General features: G+C 44.1%; 1 pseudogene; it reads left to right on the plus strand.

Annotated features, from left to right (window-relative positions):
- The first annotated feature begins 3,094 nt into the window (after nt 1-3,094).
- LOC147340490 (germ cell-less protein-like 1 pseudogene) lies at nt 3,095-4,715 on the plus strand (annotated as a pseudogene).
- The last annotated feature ends 1,918 nt before the right edge of the window (nt 4,716-6,633 follow it).

The raw sequence follows: 6,633 nt of genomic DNA on the forward strand, positions 1-6,633 counted from the left end.
AAGGGCCCTGCTCTGGCAACTGGCACTTGCTATCTGCCTCTACAAAGATTAACTCATGGACACTACAGCTGCTGACCTTCAACGTCCCCTGAAAGGAGTTCAGGGTGAAAATCAGAAATTAGGCACTCGCTCTGTGTTCTGGAAAAATGGACAAAACAGGCCTTTGGATAGTTAGAGATTTTCAGGTAAAGATTTTCTTGAGCCCAAATTCTTGCATCTTCTCATACCTAGAAAAGCACCTAAATTGTTAATGGGGACAACTATTTTGGCTTTTACAGTAATACCACAGTAAGAAGCCAAGGCCTACCTGGACAAACTTTGACAACTGGCTACCTCAAGCACCTGTCTACGCTGGGTTATAGACTCATTCACCTGAAAAGAAATTATAAGATTTATTTTGTCTGTTAAATTTCAGGTTTTCATTCTTTCAACTACTTCTAACTGGGTTTTTTATACCTACATTCAAAATGTATATGAATATGCCAGATGGCTCCATTCTTATAAATAGGGCAGCCCAAGTGTTGACTCTATCCAGACCAGGATCAAAGTTACTATCAAATGTAACCTGATTCTTGCAGGTTATTCTTGGACTGCTGATTACAGTAATTCATCTACTGATATTTGGTCTCTGCCTTTTAATCTACTTATCTAGTTTGTTCTTTCTAAAGGATACAATGGCTTCCCAGACAAAGTAACAGTGATGCAGAGATTCTGGCCACTCTTCAAAATGGACTCCCCTGATGTTCCACCATGGTTACAGATACAATCTTGGTTTACAAGCTCTCCTTTGTGAAAAACTATCTTGACTACAATCATTGTAATCATTCTGTTTTTTGCTGTTTGCTCCTTACATATATAACTGTGTATTTACTACTTGGGGCCCTTGGATCAGAAACCCTAAGTAAAAGGGTAAGGAGAATATGTTGCTTCAACCACTTAGGGTCAGTGCCCCTCACCTGCAGGAAGCAGTTACTGACAGATTTCTCTGCCCCTTTCCCCTCAGCAACAATATTCTCCTAAAATAAAAAGGGGGAAATGAGAGAGTTAACTTAGGCAGGTTGATAAGGAGTCAAAGCCTAAGGCCCCTTTAAGGAGGAGATAAACATTCTTTCTTTTTCACATTCTTTGCTATAGATATGTAGGCCTCGTAGGCAGCAGTATCTCTTATTCAAGGACATGTCTTTTTTTTTTTTTTTTTTAAGCTTTGGATATATGTTATGGGAGAAGGTCTGGGTAAAAACTTCCACAGCTGTAGCTCTGGGTTAACCTGTTCCTTCTGGCTAATCTCGTGCTGATGTCATCCCAGGAGGTATGTTACAGGAAAGGGTCTGGAAAAATTCTCGAAGTCTTGAGGTATCTTTTATCTAGTCTCAGCAGCTAGTTGAGAAGTGTATAACGCCTTGCTTAAAGTAGTGAGGTGGGTTCTCTCCTGCTCCCTTCTGACGTCTATGTCTGAAGCTTTTTCTGTCACTTTCACTTTAGATAAAATCTACACAATGCTCCAAGTGACTGAGACTGTCTTTGGTCCCGAGTTAAATCTTCTCCTTCGGAGACCATGAATCTGGAGGCACTGTTCACCATTCACCATTAGCTGTCACAACTCTAGAGTCAGTATTCATGTTTGTCTCATGCCAAGCACCACTCAACCTGAAGCATTATATAGACCTTCTTATCAACTTTCTATAGCCATCTAACAGAGAATATTTAAAATGTGATTTAAGGTTATCCTGTCCTATTCAAAGTGTGTAAACATTCTACTCACATGATTTGAATAGGGCAGAATCTTTGCGACCCCATGGACACTAGTTTGCAAGTCTCTGCTATTCATGGAATTTTTCAGGCATGAATACTGGAGTGGGTTGTCGTTTCCTCCTCGAGGAAGTCTTCCCAACCCATGCCTCATGCGTCTCCTGCATTGGCAGGTGGATTGTTTACCACTGGGAATGTTTGGGAAGCCCCAAACATTCTACTCAGGCAAGGTCAAATGACCTGAGAGACTTACCGTTTTCAAAGTTTTTTCCCTTGCATTGTACTTTCCTTGTCATGGAAAGGTCCACACTCTCTCTACACCGTATACTTTGTTTAGCATATAACACTTGTCAGTATTTAATATTATTAATTTCCTCAAAAATCAAACTCCATCTCATTCATTCCTCATTTCTTTCAGTGTTTAAGTTTGTTACATGCTTAGCTGGTGTCTAAAATAGAGACAAAAGCAAAGACTGGGCACACATTGCCACTTTTATCACAGAAAATGTTTTGACAGCCGCAAATGATGGGATAACCTAAGAAAATAATTACAGAAATTAAGGTGCATAGAGCACAGAGCTGGAACCAAGACGTAATTATCCAAAAACAGGAGTGATCAGTAATTATTTCAAATGGGGAAGAGGAAATGATGTTCTTAAGATTCATGGGGAAAATTCATACACAAAGTCCTCTGTTCCACCATTATCCTACGAAGGGAGCCGCAGAGAAATCATCCCTGGAGGGAAAGATACACAGAGTGGAATTCCTGGTACAGAGTGCACTTATCCTGTGATGGGGAGTGGGAGGGGTAGGGGAAAGCCTCGTGGGTGTGGCTTTGCCTGGCGTCCAAGATGACGTCACAAACATCAGCCGTATCCAACGACACCGTGGGCTGAGCTAGTGCCAGTGGCGGCTGCGTCTGGTGAGGAAGCTTGCCCTCTGTACCGCTGAGGTAAAAGCCATGGGAGCAGTAAACAGTCAGATGCCCTCGAACAGAGTGGGGCATGCCCCAGAGGAGCCAGGTGCCCCTGAGGGGGAGGAGGAGGCCGAGGAGGTAGCAGTGGCAGTGATAGAGGAAGGGGAGGAGAGCGAAGAGGCCAGACCCACCACTAGCCAAGGGCGCCACAAGCGGAAGACAGGCCCAGAAGGGCAGCTCACAAAAGCGCCTCACAGGAAGCGAGCAAAAGACAGTTTAGAGTCCGTTTATAAGACACTTTTTCTGAGAGGAGAAGGGAGTGACGTGCAGATCCGTGCCCTGGGGAAGGAGTGGAACTTGCACAAGGTCTACTTGTGCCGGTCAGGATACTTTGCTAGCATGTTCAGTGGTGCGTGGCGTGAGACAACCATGGATACTGTAGAGTTGCAGATGCCTGACGAGAACATTGATTGTGAGGCACTGCACGAGGCTTTAGGTTCCCTGTACCGAAACTCTGTGCTCATCCCACCCGGTCGAGTGGTCCCCATGCTGGCCACAGCCAGCATGCTGCAGCTGGACAAGCTGATTCAGCAGTGCGGAGAGATAATGAAGGAGACGGTCAGTGATCAGACCGTGTGCAGCTACTACTGCTCTGCTGAGAGCTACGGACTCCAGAACATCAGGGCCATGTGTCTTCAGTGGCTGCTGGACAACCTGATGACCCAGCATAGTGAGGAGTTATTGAGAGAAGTTAGCCTGGATCTCATGAAAGAGGTCATTGCCTCTTCAGAGCTCTTCGTGATGGAGGTAGAGATGGATGTGTACACGACGCTGAAAAAGTGGGTGTTCCTGCAGCTGCAGCCGACATGGAGAGGCCCCCGCAGAGACCTGCTGCCTGACGCCGACTCGTGGTTTGCCAGGTCCAGGCAGGAGTCAGAGGGCACCCCTTTCCTGGAGACCGAGCAGGGCAGAGCCTTCGTGCCAGCGTTCCAGCAGCTGCGGCTTGCCTACATGATCTGCGACCTGCCGTCAGCACGCATCATCGACCAGGATGCACTGATCCCTGCCACGTGGCTGACCCCAGTGTACAAAGAGCAGTGGCTTGCCCTCCTCCGGGCTGAGCAGACCAGAGACCTCGGGCCCGTGGATGTCTTCGTGTCCGACCTCCAGAGGACCAGCATGCGGTGCGGGGGCCAGCTCCTCAGGGATAAGCAGTGCAGCTGGCGGTGGGCAGGCTTCAACGTCGGCTGGGACTTGGTGGTGTGCTATGCCAACCGGCGCATCATTTTCAAGCGCAGCGCGCTGAACAAGTCCTGCGGTCTCGGGGTCAGCTTACTCTGGCAGAGAAAGGTCGCGTTCCGCTTGCACCTGGCCTCCTTGGACAGGGCTGGAAGAGCCATTTTCCGGAAGGAGACAGAACTCCAGGTGCTTTCCCTGGGAAAGGATGAAGAGCTAGAGGTGGTGAATCTGGAGAACGAAGATGTGGTTTTCCCCATATATGTGACCTGTAATTTCCTGTACCTCCCCAGAGAGGGGCGTTTTCCTGAGTGAGGACTCCTGAAAACAAAATCTCAGAGAGGTGAGCAGCTCTTTTCCTGGGGTCAGGGACGACCAGCTTTGTCCAGATGCCAGCTCCTTCTGCGGGACCAACCGGACTTGCCCACCTCTGGTGGCCCACCTCTGTCAGAGTCTTTGTTGAACTGTAGCTCATAATACTTGAGATTGTTTACCTGAGCCTATGAAGAGGAGAAATTTTAAAGCCCTGCTCCCCCAACACCTTTAGACCTCATTTGTGCTGTTAAAGTGGCAACCTGTCCTCCTGGTTTACCATCCATCAATGCCCCCTCCCATCATTTCTGCAAAGTCAAAGACCAGTTGACTTTAGAGAGAACCTGTGAACCTACCTACTCTACTACTGTTGGGGAAACTCTTTTAAAATATGCATTTCCTTTAGCTTGATTAAAGGAATGTTAAAGAAACCGTTTGGTTTCTCTTTCAGTTCGCGTGTTTAGAGCCACTCTGCCCCACTCATTACCACTACTACCGCTAGCTTCCTTTGGATTGCTTCCCTTTCCCCATTCCCTGCCACTGAGCGTGTAGTACTTGGTTCCCATGATCTCTCACTCTGTGAACGCACCCAGGCTACACTGATGATCTTCTCTTTATTGGTTGTTCCTCAACGGTTAGTTGACTTCATATCGTATCTTGATGTTACTTTGGCTTTATTTTGACTTTCCTAGCATTTTAACCCTAGAAAGACGCCTCAAATCTTATACAACCCTATATTGGGGGTGGAGTGGAAGGCGGCAGATTGATGCTATGAGGACATCTGGGTACTAGACAGACTTTTTCTGTGGCATACAGCCATGAATTATTTATGCACCAGAATGCACTCTCTAAGCACGCTGATGGCCTTTGCCCTTCAGAAACATTTGACGTTGGAATTGTACGTGGAAAGACTCTTTCCCGCTTAAAAACAGGTCTGGTAACCTCTGGAAAGGAACGCTTTTGAATTATAATGGGAATTATTTGGCATCTGGAAGTGGCATCACGAGAAGTCCACACTAGTAATCAAAAGGGTAAGATAAAAAGTGTTTTTGTCACAAAAGGAGAAGCACACTAGTCACGATTTGAATTTGTTAGTTTCTGATTACTGTTAACTTACAAATTGTCACCATCCCATTCCCTCCATTGAGTCATTTTGAGGTCAAAGAATGGAAAACTCTATTTAAGAATCCATATAAATAATAAATACATGCTTGGAAAGAGTGTGATAAATTAATACAAGATGAACAAATTAAAAAAATAGTATACTCTATTGGTGTTTGGCAGATTCATGTTGATGTATGGCAAAACCAATACAATATTGTAAAGTAATTAGCCTCCAATTAAAATAAATAAATGTACATTTAAATTAAAAAAAAAAAAAAAAACAGTCACCAGATTTAAGGCTTTACTTAGTTGAAATCAGAATTTTCCTTACTGGTGGTTTATGTTTCTCTTCCCAATTAGATTTTATCCATTGTCATTCAGTGAACAAATTACTTTTGACTTTATCCATTCATTCATTCCTTTTACTCTTTAAGGAGATTTGAAAGGCTTCCTTATCCCAAACCCACATACTAGTATTAGAGTAATATTTACGTGACAGTTACTTATATGAAATGGTTCAACCAGGAAGCTGCTGTTGCATCCTTCGATGTTTGCCCTTAATTTTGCAGCCCCCTACCCTTTCTCGTGTTCCCTTATATTCCATATACCTAACCAACTACAAACAATAGACTTCATTTTATTTGTGTTTAAAAATAACTGGGGAGAAGAGTAAGTCATGATTCAGTTGAAACGTAAAAATTATTGTTATTTTTTTTTTTTCGGTAAGAATTTCACTTTCTTTATATAAACTCTCTAAGCAATTTGAAATCACTTTTTCTTGAGCTGAATGCCAAGATGCCATTTCATCTAAACAGAGGTATCGTCAGTTGGGAAATTCAGAGACTACTTAGCTACAAGTGTACCTTGACTGAAAGATCTGCTTTTGTTTTCCTACCCAACGAGCTTTAAATCCTTAAATTGCTTGTTGCCGCTTACAATAGAAAGATGTTCAATAATGTACAAAGAGTGACAGCTGAAATACACTCATTTAAACATTTAAACTCTCACAAACCCTGACTGTTGCCATTTGCCAGTTTGGGCAATTTATCCAATACCTGTCTCTATTTTTTCTCTTTTTTTTTTTCTTTTCTTTTTGACTGCTCAGGATGAGGAAGAAACCTTTTCCCATGTTGATACTCATTTTGTTAGCCTCTTCGTAAGGCATGGGGAAATGGGGAGGCAGGGCGAAGTACAGTCATGGTAACGCTATAGGAAACCATCAAGCTAAATAACAGCAAAGTAAACACCACACTAAAGGAGATGTACCCCTATGGGATACCACGTGGTCCTTGACAATGATGAGGATTTATCCCTGT

The sequence above is a fragment of the Bos grunniens genome, chromosome X, assembly GCF_055505025.1.
Source record: "Bos grunniens cultivar Pamir isolate PY7600 chromosome X, Bosgru_T2T1.0, whole genome shotgun sequence".
NCBI lineage: Eukaryota > Metazoa > Chordata > Mammalia > Artiodactyla > Bovidae > Bos > Bos grunniens.